This window comes from Staurois parvus, unplaced genomic scaffold (genome assembly GCF_062004578.1).
Source record: "Staurois parvus isolate SC_StPar_1 unplaced genomic scaffold, SC_StPar_1.0 ptg000522l, whole genome shotgun sequence".
Taxonomy (NCBI): Eukaryota; Metazoa; Chordata; class Amphibia; order Anura; family Ranidae; genus Staurois; species Staurois parvus.
Window position 1 is genome coordinate 745,183 of NW_028318318.1, and position 14,983 is coordinate 760,165.

Here is a 14,983-nt window from a genome sequence, read left to right on the forward strand (position 1 = left end):
CTGCACTGAATGGCACTGTTAGATGGCACTGACTGGCACTGTTAGGCGGCACTGAAAAGCAGCACTGACAGGAACTGATAGGTGGCACTGATGCACACTGATAGGTGGCACTGACTGGCACTGATAGGCGGCACTGATAAGCAGCACTGACGGGCACTGATATGTGGCACTGATGCACACTGATAGGTGGCACTGACTGGCACTGATAGGTGGCACTGATTGGCAGCATTGATAGGTGGCACTGACTGGCACTGATTGGCACTGATAGTTGAAACTGAAAGGCAGCTCAGATGGGCACTGATATGTTGCATTGATGTGCACTGGTAGGCACTGATATGTGGCATTGATGTGGCACTGATGGGCACTGGCAGGTGGCATGGATGAGCACTGACAGGTGGCATTGATGGACACTCACAGGTGGCACTTCTGGGGCATGACAGCTTGTGAGAAGAGAATTGCCGATAACCGGCATTTCCCTATTTACATGCGATCTGCTGTGATTGGACACAGCCGATCACATGACCGAGCTGACATCTTCGGCTCTTTCCGTTGATCGGTGATCTGCTGTGTCCAAGGGACACAGCGCACCACCGATCGCTGCGCGCTCCCGGAGCTGAGCAAAAGCAGATAGAATGGGAGGACGTTATATGACATCCTCCTAGAACGAGAGAACCGCCTTGCACCCGTCATTACCTTATATGGCGGGCGGGAGGCGGTTAAAATCATCTGGGATAGACTTGATGAATGTCTCAGCAGAAGCAATAAAAGTGTGCCATTCAAAAGATTCAATAGATTGTATCTAACAAGGCCTATCAGAAACTTAGAGAACTAAGCACTGAAGGGAACTTACAAGGACTTGCTTTCTTAGACACAGCGGGAGGTGTCATGTCAATCCCATTTTACAAAAGATACCCTAGAGCAGTGGTTCTCAACCTTCCTAATGCCGTGACCCTTTAATACAGTTCCTCATGTTGTGGTGACCCCCAACCAGAAAATTATTTTCCCAGTAATTATAATTCATGAGTGTCGTTTTACCTCCAATACTGCTGCTTTCAACACAGTAGCTGCTTTTAACAGAGTAGCTGCTTTCAACACAGCAGCTGCTTTCTACACAGTAGCTGCTCTTTACACATCGGAAATATGTGTTTTCTGATGGTCTTAGGCGACCCCTGCGAAAGGGTTGTTCGACCCCCAAAGGGGTCACGACCCCCAGGTTGAGAACCACTGCCCTAGAGCTTACAAGACCAGTGGATCACAGATGGCTCCAAAAACAAAAGCATATTGTTCCATTTCCCCTTTCTTTGTTTTTGTGGACTTTGTAAGCCAGCAAGCTAGAACAAGAAAAATCCTAGTTTTTACTTTGTCATGTGCTGAACCCTTGCAAACCTCCAATAGCAGTACACAAAACTAATGTGACTCCTCCAGATTCTTTTCACAGATTTGTCAGCCCCTCTAACTTAGAGACAAAGATCAAAGGTCTTGGTAAGCAGGGTACCTTGCACCGGAAGCTACATCTTCTTCTAACATACAGAGCTTCAGAAAGAAGTCCTCGGAAGATCGCACAGCCTTTCTGAAGGAGAACAACATCTGCTACGAGTGCTGCTCATCGACATCTCCCTTTGCTAAGGATTGTAAGGTCAGTGTAAATTGTACAGAATGTGACAACTCAGATCACAACACAGTTTTACACACTGGGCCAACCCCATGGACTTTACAATACACTCACAGCACTAATAAGCATTGCAGGGAGGAAGGACACACTGTTACAACTACACCAAGATCACTTCACAATGCACAGATATCTGCAAAGGAATCAAAGGTGGCTCCAAAATTTGTCTAGTCAGAGTTTACCCAGCAAAAAGGAACAAAGCTATTAAGCTTTATTCAATTCTTGATGATCAAAGTAACATGTTTTTAGCCAGCTCAGCCTTATTTGATATATTCTGCATTAAAGGTTCCAACATTCCCTACTCCTTAAGAAATTGTGCAAGAGTAGTGGAGACAGCAGGGAGGAGAGCATCTGCTTGCCTAGTCAAGTCTATTGATGGACAAACATGCCTGTCCTTACCAATTCTTATTGAATGCAGTCAGATCCATGATCACAGATCTGAAATTTCTTGAAACGCATTGCATAGACCACTCTGGGAGATCTAGGGACAGACTCTTTACCAGTATAATGCAGTATTGGTCTACTATGGGGCTTGAAACTGGATTCCTTTACCTTTCAAATAAGCACAGAGGGAAAACCTTTCACTCACAGTGGTGTCTTGTCCACTATTAATAGTATGTGTGATCCATTAGGATTTGCAGCCCCTGTCACCATTTAAGTTAAAGCATTGCCTAAAGACTTAGCTCATTAAACATCTGACTGGGATGATCAACTGCCCCTTGATAAAAGAAACTCTGCTTGTTTCACTCCCATATGCTCCTACACCCTCTACAGCAGTAGAAAGCCAAAACTTTTTATATTTTCCAATGCTTCTCTCAAAGCAATAGCTGCTGTTGCCTACTTAAAAACAGTAGATGCTAAAGCACAGAACCACATAGGATTTGTCATGGGCAAAGCAAATCTGGTTCCACACCCTGAGCAACACCATGCCTAGACTAGAATGTTGTGCTGCTGTATTAGGGCTCTTTCACATGGACATTCCGATCGGGTCCGCCTGCCCATTTTTCAGACGGACCCAATCAGAACCTCCATTCTCCTCTATGGAGCGGCGAGTGTCTGTTTACACCCGTTGACATCTGATCCGATCCACCAATAAGGGACGGATGGAAATCCAATTCCCCTTCCATCCGTTGATGCATCAACAGCGAGGCTCTTTCTTTCCATACATCATACATCAGCATCAGAGGTTGGTCATCAGCTCTGAGGAAAGGGATTCGTCCCCTAAATGCATCAGCCATTTGACCGCACTGACAGTGAGAACACCTTGCCCGCCGTTGTGGCCATTGTCATTTTTCTATGCTTTTTAGATACATGCTTCGTCTGTGAGCATGTTTTTATTATTTCATTCCTACAATAAACCTTGGATAATGCACTAGGTGTGCGCGCCACCTGTTTTCTCTCTATCCATTGGCTGATTTCCCCATCTGAAGAGGGCTGCACCCCTGGAACATTTCCTTTAGTTGTCGCTGTCCTGGTACCCTTGGCTTCCCTTTTGGCTGTGCATATCCTGAGGCGCTGGAGAGTACATACGATATCCGGTTTGGATGGAGGAGAGAGACGGGGGGAGATGACAGAGGGAAAGGGCAGAAAGAGGACAGGGGGAGGAAGAAGAGAAAGAGGATGGAGGGAAGAGGACAGGGAAAGGAAGGGGAAAAAGGGGCAGTGGGAGAAAGGGGATGGGGGGAGGAAGGTGAGAAAGGGGATGGGGGGAGGAAGGTGAGAAAGGGGACGGGGGGAGGAAGGGGAGAAAGGGGACGGGGGGAGGAAGGTGAGAAAGGGGATGGGGGGAGGAAGGGGAGAAAGGGGACGGGGGCGGGAAGGGGAGAAAGAGGAAGGGGATAAAAATGGTAAAAGGAGGATGGTGAGAGAGAGAATGAGGGGAGGAAGGGGAGAAAGAGGACAGGGGGAGGAAGGGGAGGTAAATGGAGAAGAGGGGGAGCTGACATGTAATAGTTAGGATATTTTGGCGGTGTTGTACCTCTGTAGGGTTGCAGATATATATATCAGGATGTTCAGAGCTCCTCCTCCTCACACGACAAAGCCATCCAGATACATGATATCTCATTTACAGTGGGAGTGGGACTGATACACCATACTTCCACCTCCAGCCTCACAATAAGTGCTCTTTTTCCATAGCCATGCTGCACATTGTAGTCCCACAGACTCCCCTCTACAATGTGGCACACGGCAATCCCGCCCAGCCTCCGCCTTCATCATACACAGCCCTGCACTCACTCAGCATGTACTTCTTCCAGGGCTACACTCGACCGCAGGTCCTGTCCTCCTTTACCAGCGTGATGTGTTGGGCGGAGATGGCTCCAGCTAACAGAGACTATAATAAAATAGTGTGGGGTGCAGGAGTGAATTGGACAGCCCGCTGCAGTGGGGAACAATTACAGGAACCATGTCCTTTATCTGTCTATCCCTCCAGCAGCTGAAAGCTAGTGGGAGGTGAAGGGGAGGGGGGTGGCGGCTTTCAGCTGCCGGAGTGAGAGACACAGATACTGGGCATGTTCCTGTAATTGTTCCCCGCTGCACCAATCCCACTCCCTCTTCAGTGCAGGCAGTGCTGTCAGTAAAATCCCGACTTCTGCGGTTGGCTGGAGCATCAGACCCAGGGATGGCGCGGCTGCAATGGCTGCCACACCATGCCATGCCAATGCTTCCCTCCCTCCATACATTAGGCTAACCATGCCGTGGGGGAGGCCCCTGTGAGTGTGAGGCCTTAGGCAACTGCCTAATTTGCCTAATTAAAAAGCCACCTCTGCATCACTGTCAAAGGATTATATCCCTTACAGGCGGCATTGCTGGTGAGCATGGACTTATTGCCATATACAGCTTAAACATTTCATTGTGTTCTGTATGCTTCATACATTTACATTTTTATTTCTTATCTGTTTTTCCTAATGAGTTTCATTCACCCTGTTTTGTTAATAGAGCTTCAAGATTGCATTCAGTTGGGCTTATTGCTGAATAGGAGGGTTTAGCTGTATGTCGAGTTACACACAGGAAAACATGTAGCAAGGACAGAACAGTTATGGTCTTTGTACTCTTCATGTTTTGTTATATGTATTTTGATCCATTATGAGGAGGGTGCATAGGGTTCTAATTATAGACACTACAAGTTTGTCATTCTATTCCCTTTTAACAATGTATCTGTAATAAAATGATGAATATTAACTGATAATTAATGTGTATTTCTTCCTGAGGTTGGATTTGAAAGCACCTTGGAAGTCTTTCACACTTCTTCTTTTCATTGTTTATTCAGAGGCACTCACCACTGATCCACCAAGATCTAAGAGATACACACTATTAACCACCACCATTTATCCCTGACTACCACCACAAAGAGGCACAAATTCCTGAACACAGATATTCTGAAAGCTGTTACGTACATTACAAAGTACTGATGTCTGCACTATGATGGATGCACTGTATACATTATGTTCAATGCTACATAGTCCTAAACTAAACTAAAGCTTAATGCTTTTTGGAGATCATGATACATGTAGGTTGATGGTTTTGGATGCATTGGCAATATTATGTATATGACTGTTTGATCATGTAAGCAGTATACAGTCTTCTCAACCATCCCAAGTGGAACTGCTGGATTTTTTTTCTAATTACAGTAGGTAAGGAAAACAACTTCTGCTGAATTTTCTTGATGTGTTTCTCTGGGGAAGATTTTTCCAGGGGCACATCAGGAAAGGTGTCAGGAATCAGCAGCAGGGATAGCTAGATATGTGTGGCTACACTTAGGAAACTAGGACCAGACTGTGCATGCTGTGAGGTTTATTTACAGTGAAACAAAATCCATCCAAACACCAGCACACAGCAAACATAAAATACGAGGGGCGTTCAAGTCAAACCAGGACTTTTGAGTTTATATAAAAAGAACAAATTTCAAGGAATGGAAACTGCATTTATTTTTTGCATACTCCCCTGCTACATTTATACACTTATCCCAGCGTTTAACTAATGCCTGGAAAGTTTTGGCATAGAAAGATTTGTCAGTACGCCTGAACCATCCTAGGACAGCCTGCTTCACTTTGTCATCAGTACAAAAATGCTGACCTTCAAGGAACTCTTTTAGGGGTCCAAACAGATGTAAACCACTTGGAGCCAGGTCCGGCCTGTAAGGGCAATACCTCCCAGCTGCGTTGCTGTAATGTGCATGTAGTGCCATAAGCAGTATGAGCTTGTGCGCTCACATGGAGAAAAAGGATGCCCTTCCTTTTCAAACCAGGCTCCTTTTTACGCAGACGCATATGCACATCATTTACAACACGACAGTAATATTCACTGTTGATTTTGGCATCAAAGGGTAGAATACTTACATAAATAATGCCGCGTTTGTCCCAGAAAACATTTACCATCACTTTACCTGCAAACGCAGTTGTTTGAAATGTTTTTGGTGGTGGTGAGTCTTACCTCCACTTCTGTGATGCTCATTTTGGTTTCGGAGTGAAATGATGTGCACAAATTTCGTCAAATGTAATGATGCGATCCAGAAAAACCTGGCCTTCCCTGTCCAAACGCATCTTCATTGCATACTGAATGTTCACAGGAATGACAGCTGTGGGCTGGGAACCATCACGGCCCTGGTCGTCACTGACGGATGTATGGCCATCTTTGAAACGCTTTCACCATTCAAGTGGCTTACTGTGGCTGAGCGCCTCATCACCGTACTGGTCTTCTGTAGATATCTACGGGTTTTACGCCTTCGTTCACAATAAACTTTATCACCACACGCAGTTCCATGCATGCACTAATACTGCTGTCTGCCATCTTGATTAACAGTCTCTGGACTGGCCCATGACATGTGCGACACCTATCAGTAATAGGGCACACTTGCCACTTACTACTGTATGTAGTACTGCCATGCTAGCATCCCTTTTTATACCTGTAAAATTAAAAGTGCCAGTTTGAATTGAACGCCCCTCGTATAAGTGAGCCAAAAACCCAATGACAGAATACCTGACTAATAACTAACAAACAGAAAGCCTAACAACTATATACAAGATATAAAAAATGGGGAACACAGAAAAGCAGGGAAAACTGGAGGTGCAGGAAGCAGATGGGAAGGGGGAACAAACATTGGGATCAGGAACAAGAGAGACCAGGAACAAGACAGCAGGATACAGGGTATAGCTTACAGGGCAGGAGCAGGAACAGGATAATGGCTAGCAGTATCTGGCAGGGAGCCAAACACTGGAGGAAGAGGCGCTAATAGGTGAGGACCTAAATACCCTCCCAGCAGCCAGCATCAGGTGGAAACTGATTATTGGGATCTACTGGCTTTTGAGAGACACCCGCTGGTGGACACTGGATTTACAACCCTCTACCAAAGGGAACCACAGTGCCACCAGCAGGTGATCCAAAGGATAAGTTCACGTTTCTACAAAAAATAATAAATGCACATTTTTTGTAAGTAAAAAAATGTGCAAGTGTTATTTTTTGTAGGAGGTGCATGTAAAGCCTTGCACCATGCAAGTCTCCAGCAGACCTGTCAGTTTATCTGCGAGCTCGTACATCCCCTACAGGCAAGCTGATACTTCTGTCAGGAAGACTCAGTGAACTACCACAGTGTTCACAGTACTGTGGTAGTTCATGGAGAACTACAAGCCAACAGCCACTAAGGCTAGCGGGACTTGTAGTCCATTCATTCCCAGAACACTGTGAATCTTTGATGTGGCCATATGGGTGGAGTCCCACACTGCTGTGCTGTTTTTAAAAAGTTACAGCTAGTACGGAGTACTTCTCCCCATACTGTTGTCACCGGGGGGGATCAGGAGTTGGCAGCAGCATTGGGAGCATTTTACATGTCCTAAAAACGTGTGGAACATGTAACATGTTCTCAAAGGTGAACTTATCCTTTAACCTTACTGTTCTACTCACCACTGGTATATAAAGGATACCAGCCCACATTTGGATTAAGGGTTTGTCTTGTTTCAGTTGTTAGCAAAAGGGCTGTTTACTTTGCAAGGGAATTATCCCTTAGGTTTGTGACTGTAGTGAAAAAAATAAATTTGCATAGATTACCCAATCACACGCACAGAAAAGAAAAACAGTATTTTTGCTTGCACATGATCAGATCATTGAAGCTAGCAGAGCTTCACCTCATTCACGAAGCTAAGGGAAATTTCTTTGCAAAGTAGACAGTCTAGTTGTTTTTAGTAAATCAACATCAGTATCTGAAATTCTTATTGAAATTTTCATTTTCATCTTCATCTTTCATGTCCCAGCTCACTTTATTACTGAAGTCTAAACTCTAGAGTAAGTTCTATCAACTGCCATCTTCAGTAGGGGCACTGCTATTGGATATTGGTATGCTTTTTGGTAGTTATTAGCCTAGAAGTCAGGTCAGGGTGCCAAGTGAAACCAGTTTAAGAGGTACACATAGAGGAGGGTTTATGCCTAATAGGCATCTTATGGCATCTGCTACTGGACAATAGATTTACCTTTCATGGCCGATAGGTTTACTGTAATAAATTTATGAATGAGAGGAGACCTTCTTTAAGGAACAAAGAAGGTTCTATGTAAGAATCTATAACCTCCAGCAAGATATCTGTTCACTAGCATTTGGAACCCTCCTACCAGGCAGTACTAGTTGGACCAAGTAATAACCAGTAATAGACCAAGAAATCATGGAAAGACTAGATGTGACTCCCCAACCACCAGCTTATGACTAATGCCCACGATTGATGGTATTACTCATTATGGTTTAAGATATGTACTTTTTATGCATATATTTGACCACATAATAAAATAAAAAAATCTAGTTCCCAAACAAATTTACAAAGCAGTTTTGAAATACTTTGTGAATTAAGATTCAGTTGTTCTCCTCACTCCTAGGAGGGTATATCATATAACAATGCAATGCAATGTAATACATGTTTCTCCGGCAGCAACAGGTTAGCTTAATGGGTTAATGTGTCACTTTCAGTTTTAGAAATCCAAGTGCTGAGTGCTCTCTTAAATTGCTTGTTGTGTGCTATTAATACAAGAAGTCGTTAAAAGTTCATCGGATATTTTTAGAAGAAACTCTCAAGCAAATTCATATGCAGTGCTTAAAAAGCAAAGTGTAAAACTAAACCAAGGGAAGTGGAACATCAACATGTTGATTATCTATGTTGGTATAAATAATTATTCGACATTTTAAGTAAGGAATATTCAGAAGGATTCCAAATCCAAAATTGTAAATAAATATACTGCACCCCATTTATTTAAAGGAAGCAAGGTATGCAAATGCAAAATATGTAAAGCATTGCAAACTTTCAAAACACCAAACTTGCTTTTAACGGTGTTCAACAACAGCAAATCTGTTTTTATGTAATCAAAATAAGAAAACTGAGTAACAGAACTTTCTACAGTATCTTTCAAAAGTTTCCTTCACTCAACCACTTGTTTGCAGACAATACAGGTTCATAAGTCTGTCATACATTAGTAAATAACGCAGTTAAAAATGTAATGCTTGTCACTAAAATGCATCTAAAACCAAAGGGAATAGAGAATGGTTATAACCTCAGTCAGATTGTTTTGCCGGCTGTGTCCCATTTGGGAGATATCGCTCCACCACCTGTTCTATATAAACACAACAGATATTTTTCATAAAAACAAATGTCCAACTTGAAAGATTTCCTTTCTATTCCTGTTTAGGAGACAACTTCAGGTTTTGGATTTTTCCTCACTTTCAGTTTCCAGTGACAATGGTCATCAGGACAAGTAGAGTGCATCTCTTTTAGTGGGGACAGGAGACAGAAAAAAAAAAATCCTGATAGGGCTTTTAAATCTTCGTTGTTCTATCCAAAAGAAAAAAAAAAGTTTTGGCATACTTTAATTATGCATTTTTGTTTTATAGGGTTTTATGTGGGTGTGTGTTTTGGTTTGTTTTATATGGTAAGTTTGCTAAAGCACTGTGTATAGTAAACAATTGTGTTTTTTTTTCAGAAATAAAATACCCTTTTCACCATTTTCTATCATCTGCTGCTCCTCCATAAAGTTGATCATATACATGCATACACCTTAATGATGTCTGCATGACATTTATCAGGGTGGGTTTCCTGGGTTTTATGACTGAAAGCTGAAAGTTAAAAAAATATATATATTTGATTTTCAGTTAATTCTTACTTGAATTAAGTGTATGGGTTTGCATATACTTTTTCCCCTCAAGCGTATACTCTTTATTTGCATATACTCTTTATTTCCCTCAAGCGTTTTTTAAAAGGAAATGTGCATTTTCAATGTTGCTGCTCCTTAAAAAACAGTACTGTTTAGCTTCTTTTTTTTTTTTTTTTGCATTGGTATATGTTCCATGGGGCAGTGCCCAGCCCCTTGTGCACTTTTTGTCAATTTCTTAGCTATTATCCCTAAAAACAGCAAAAAATGATTTGACAGATTTGGCTCCTATTGGTTTCACTAAGGGTTTGGATTTGGCATTCGAACTTATGATATGTTAGGCCAAACCTCTAAACCAAACCCACATGTGCTCAGCCTATCCCTAGTTGCCATGCACAGCTGCTCCAATCTTCGTAAATTATCTTCTCTGTGTACAGATGACTTTATGGGGTTTATTTACTAAAGCTGGAAAGTGCAAAACCAGGATCACCTCTGCATAGAAACCAATTCTTCCAGGTTTTTGTCAAGGCTTAATTAAACAAGCTGAGGTTAGAAGCTGATTGGTTTGTATGCATAAATGAGCCTGATTTTGCACTCTCCAGCTTTAGTAAATAAATACCTATGGGTCTTGTCATCCAAGACTATGCAGAGCTGACTGCTAATTTGACCAATCACCATAATCCTGCAAGCATTACATCTTTGAACAAGTTTTTATCTTTGTGATGGGGCTTGCAACACCCTTTAAATTAAAATACAGAGTAGGTAAGGTGAAATTTTCATCTTATATTAAAATAAGTAGCTTTATTTGTTAACACCTGGAATGTATGGACCAGCACAGCTGGGCTCTTGACAGATTTGCATTCCTTAGTTTTAAATTACTATTAGCATTCCCATAAGACAGAACACTAATAGTTGCAGATGGCTAAAATACTTATGTTAAGAAATGCCTCTAGTAAGCAGAATTGTAGATGGTGTCAATGGAAACATTTATGTATGTAAACTAATGCTGTTGCATACAAGAATACCTCATTCACGCAACTGTGAACTTGTCCTGAGTTCACATACAGATATACTTTTTAATTTAAATAAGTGTAGAATGATGGTATATACATAATAGTATATAAAGACATAAACATTTGTAGTGTACATTTATTGATGACAAACAAAATGTACTGAGCATATGTGTGCGCTTCCTTGCAACTTTCATTCTATCACATTAAATGTTTGCAGCATTTGGCTTTAAGATCTTTAAAAAGGTTGAAATTGATTTACTAAAGCAGTAGAGACTGTTTACTAGTAAATTGTCACTTAGAAAAAGGGAAGCCAAACATGTGCAAGGAAAACTAAAAAAAAATTAATAACTAACCAGGGGCGGACTGACAACTTATGGGGCCCCCGGGAAATAGGGGATAATGGGGCCCCTGTGTCCTTGCCCAAACTCAAAAAAGCCTATGAAAAAGGTACCAGGGGCATCTCATGGGGCCCCCTACTGACCCTGGGCCCTCGTGTAGTGCCTGAGTTTCCAAATGGTCAGTCCGCCCCTGTTACTAACACTTGCATTGCTAAGTTAACAGTCTCTACTCCTTACAAATCTATTCCATGGTATAGTATTGTATAATATAGCTCAATATGCTTATTTCAGCTGTGATGTGTTTGCCTGGTTCCACTACAAAAAATAAAAAATTAAATAAAATTATATATATATATATATATATATATATATATATATATATGCTACATTATGCAGATGTGTAAAAAAAAGTGTGCATTTCCAATCTTGTGGCAACAGTTTGGGAAAGGTCCTTTTCTGTTCCATGATGATGTTCCCGCAAAAGCCACGCAAAGCCAAGTATATAAAGATGTAGTTTGACAAGTTCCGAGTGTAGAACTTGGGTGGCCTGAACACAGTAATACTACAGAGCACCTTTATGATAAATTGTAAAGCCTAATGTAAGCCAGACTTCAAAAATGCTCATTTGCCTGAATTCCCACAGACACACTCTAAAACACTGTGGAGAAATCCATTGTAGAGATTACACCAGCTTCAAAACACACAAGATCCCTTTTTCTTAGCTAAAATGACACCAGTGCCTCACATCCTACTTTTCTAGAGGCATCCTTAACTAATCCTAACCTGGAATCATCACTTGGAAAAATTACCTGCCTGCTCGCAGTCTTCTTTAGGATGTATACTGGTCTGCACATGCACAGCTCAGTTTACATTCTGGCACAGATCCACATGCACAGGAGTGATGTCACTTTGCACTGGCCAAAGAAGACAGCCATATCCTGGCACCTGGAAAAAGTTGGATAGAAGGTGCCAGTGCTGGTGAGAGACCTCTTACCATTAAAGGAGAGGGTAAGTATTTGGATTTTAGTGCCACTCATCCCTAATGGCAACCAATCAGCTTCTAACTTTAATTTTTAATGGATAATTGAACAAGGAGAAGCTAGAAGCTAATTTGTTACCATGCACAGCCTCTCCAGACTCATTTCTCCGATTTTGTAAATCCCCCCCATACAGTTTATATACTAACTAGAATACATTTTGTGGTTAACTGTATTTTAATTCGTTTAGTATTTCTGGCCTTATATGTTATATTCTGGCTCCACGTGTGCAGGCAGTGGAACTGTATCACAATCACTAGGTTGTTGCTGTACTCTTTATCATTCTGAGTCCACTTCTGTTTGTCTCGTTTATATGGTGTATGACATGTGGTGGAGCCTCAATAAAGTTATTTGTGAAACAAAAAATAGAATACAGATTGTAGAGGTGTGATTGAGAGGATCTCGTTAATCTTTTAACAGTAGGGAACAGTGGTGACTGTAGGAACAATATGGGGAGGGGCACATAAGATACTACAGTCAAAACTGAGGGGGCACTAATAATTTTCACCATTAAATCATACCACTGAAAAAAACCATATGTATGTAATGTCAGTATGCCCATGTTTTTTTAAATGCATTTATTGACAGTATACATGTAATTTTGTTTTCTATGCATGTTTTATCAGTATATGTGTGATTTTTTTTCCACCTACAGTATGTGTGCAATGTTAGTATATGTGTGCATGTTTTTTCTGTGTGTACAATGTCACTCACACAGCCTATGTTACACATATACAGGAGATGGTCAGAGACTGCAGAAAAACAACAGGAGATGAGCAAGGGCTGCAGAAATACTACAGGTGATGGTTAGAGACTGCAGACATACTACAGGAGATGGTCAGAGAGACTGCAGACAGACTACAGGAGAAGATCAAAGATTGCAGACATACTACAGGAGATGATCAGAGACTGGAGACATACTACAGGAGATGATCAAAGATTGCAAAAATACTAGAGGAGATCTTCAGAGACTGCAGAAATACTAGAGAAGATGGTCAGAGACTGCAGACATAGTACAGGTGATGGTTAGAGACTGCAGACATAGTACAGCAGATGGTCAGAGACTGCAAGCATAGCACAGGAGATGGTCAGGAACTGCAGACATACTGTAGTAGGAGATGGTCAGAGAGACTGCAGACATTGTACAGGAGATGGTCAGAGACTGCAGACATTTTACAGGAGATGGTCAGAGACTGCAGAAATACTAGAAGAGATGGTCAGAGACTGAAAACACAGTACAGAAGATGGTCAGAGACTGCAGGCATAGTACAGGAGATGGTCAGAGAGACTGCAGACAAACTAAAGGAGATGGTTAGAGACTGCACACATACTACAAGAGATGGTCATAGATTGCAGAAATACTGTAGTATATTGTGTGTAATATATATGTATATAAATATATATATATATATATATATATATATATATATATATATATAAACACATACTGTTCATTCTTGGACAGGTCCCAGTGATCAAAGATCACTTTACACACCAAAAGAACTCTTTGCTATGTTAATTGTAGGCAAGGTCACCTTGGTATTAGGGGAATAGCCTGTTTATCTTCAAAGGGTACATTGTTTACATGTATAAGGATGATAAAGAATGTGATTTGACCATACAAGAAGTATTTATTGATGGTAATTAGGGATATGGTGAAAGGATGACTTGTGTACCTGGTAAACACTATAGTGACCTTAACTGTTATCTATAGTAATGAAAAGTGAAGTCTTTTCATGTAAGATCAAAAGTGTTTTGTTAGCCAATCAGAAACTCCTCCAGTAAACTATATCAAGGGAAGTTATTTTGGCTGGGAGAAGAGTTTCTTCCTTTTATTAATATGGGAGCACAGGTATAGATCATAACTCACAATATTGTATGCATGGAAGCTACCTAGGTGCATATTACAGATTGGACATATAATGGACGGTGTACTATCTCTATGCTTGATATGAAGTATCTTAACCACTTCCAGACCGGACACTTTTACCCCCTTCCTGACCAGGCTAATTTTCAGCTTTCAGTGCTCTCACATTGTGAATGCCAATTACTCAGGCATACAACACTGTATCCAAATAAAATTTTTATCATTTTTTTCACACAAATAGAGCTTTCATTTGGTGGTATTTAATCACCACTGGGGGTTTTATTTTTTTCTAAAAAAGTGAAAAAAGACTGAAAATTTTGAAAATAAACATGTTTTTCTTCGTTTTTGTTACTAAATTTTGCAAATAAATATACTTTCTTCATTAATTTAGGCCAAAATCCATTGTGCTACCTTTGTTTGGTAGAAATAATCCAAATCAGTGTGTATTATTTAGTCTGTATTAAAGTTATAGAGTCCACAGACCATGGTATATATATTTGAAAATGTATCAATCCTGATGTACTGACTACCTATATAATTTCTCAGGGCCCTAAAATGCCAGGACAATACAAATACCCCCCAAATGACCCCTTTTTAGAAATTAGACAGTCTGGGGTATTTAATGAGAGGCAAGGAGAGTTTTTTGAAGTTGTAATTTTTTGCCAATTTTTTTAAGGGGAAATGATGAAAGTAAATAATTTAAATTTTTTTCACAAAGTTGTCATTTTAACAAGTTCTTTCTCTCACACAGCATAGGCATACTTGCAGTTACACCCCAAAACACATTCTGCTACTCTTCCTGAGTATGGCAATACCACATGTGTGAAACTTTTTCACAGCCTAGCCACATAGAGGGGCCCCACATCCAATAAGCACCCTTAGGCGTTCTAGGGGCAAAAATTACACATCTAATTTCTTGACTGTCTATCACAGTTTTGGAG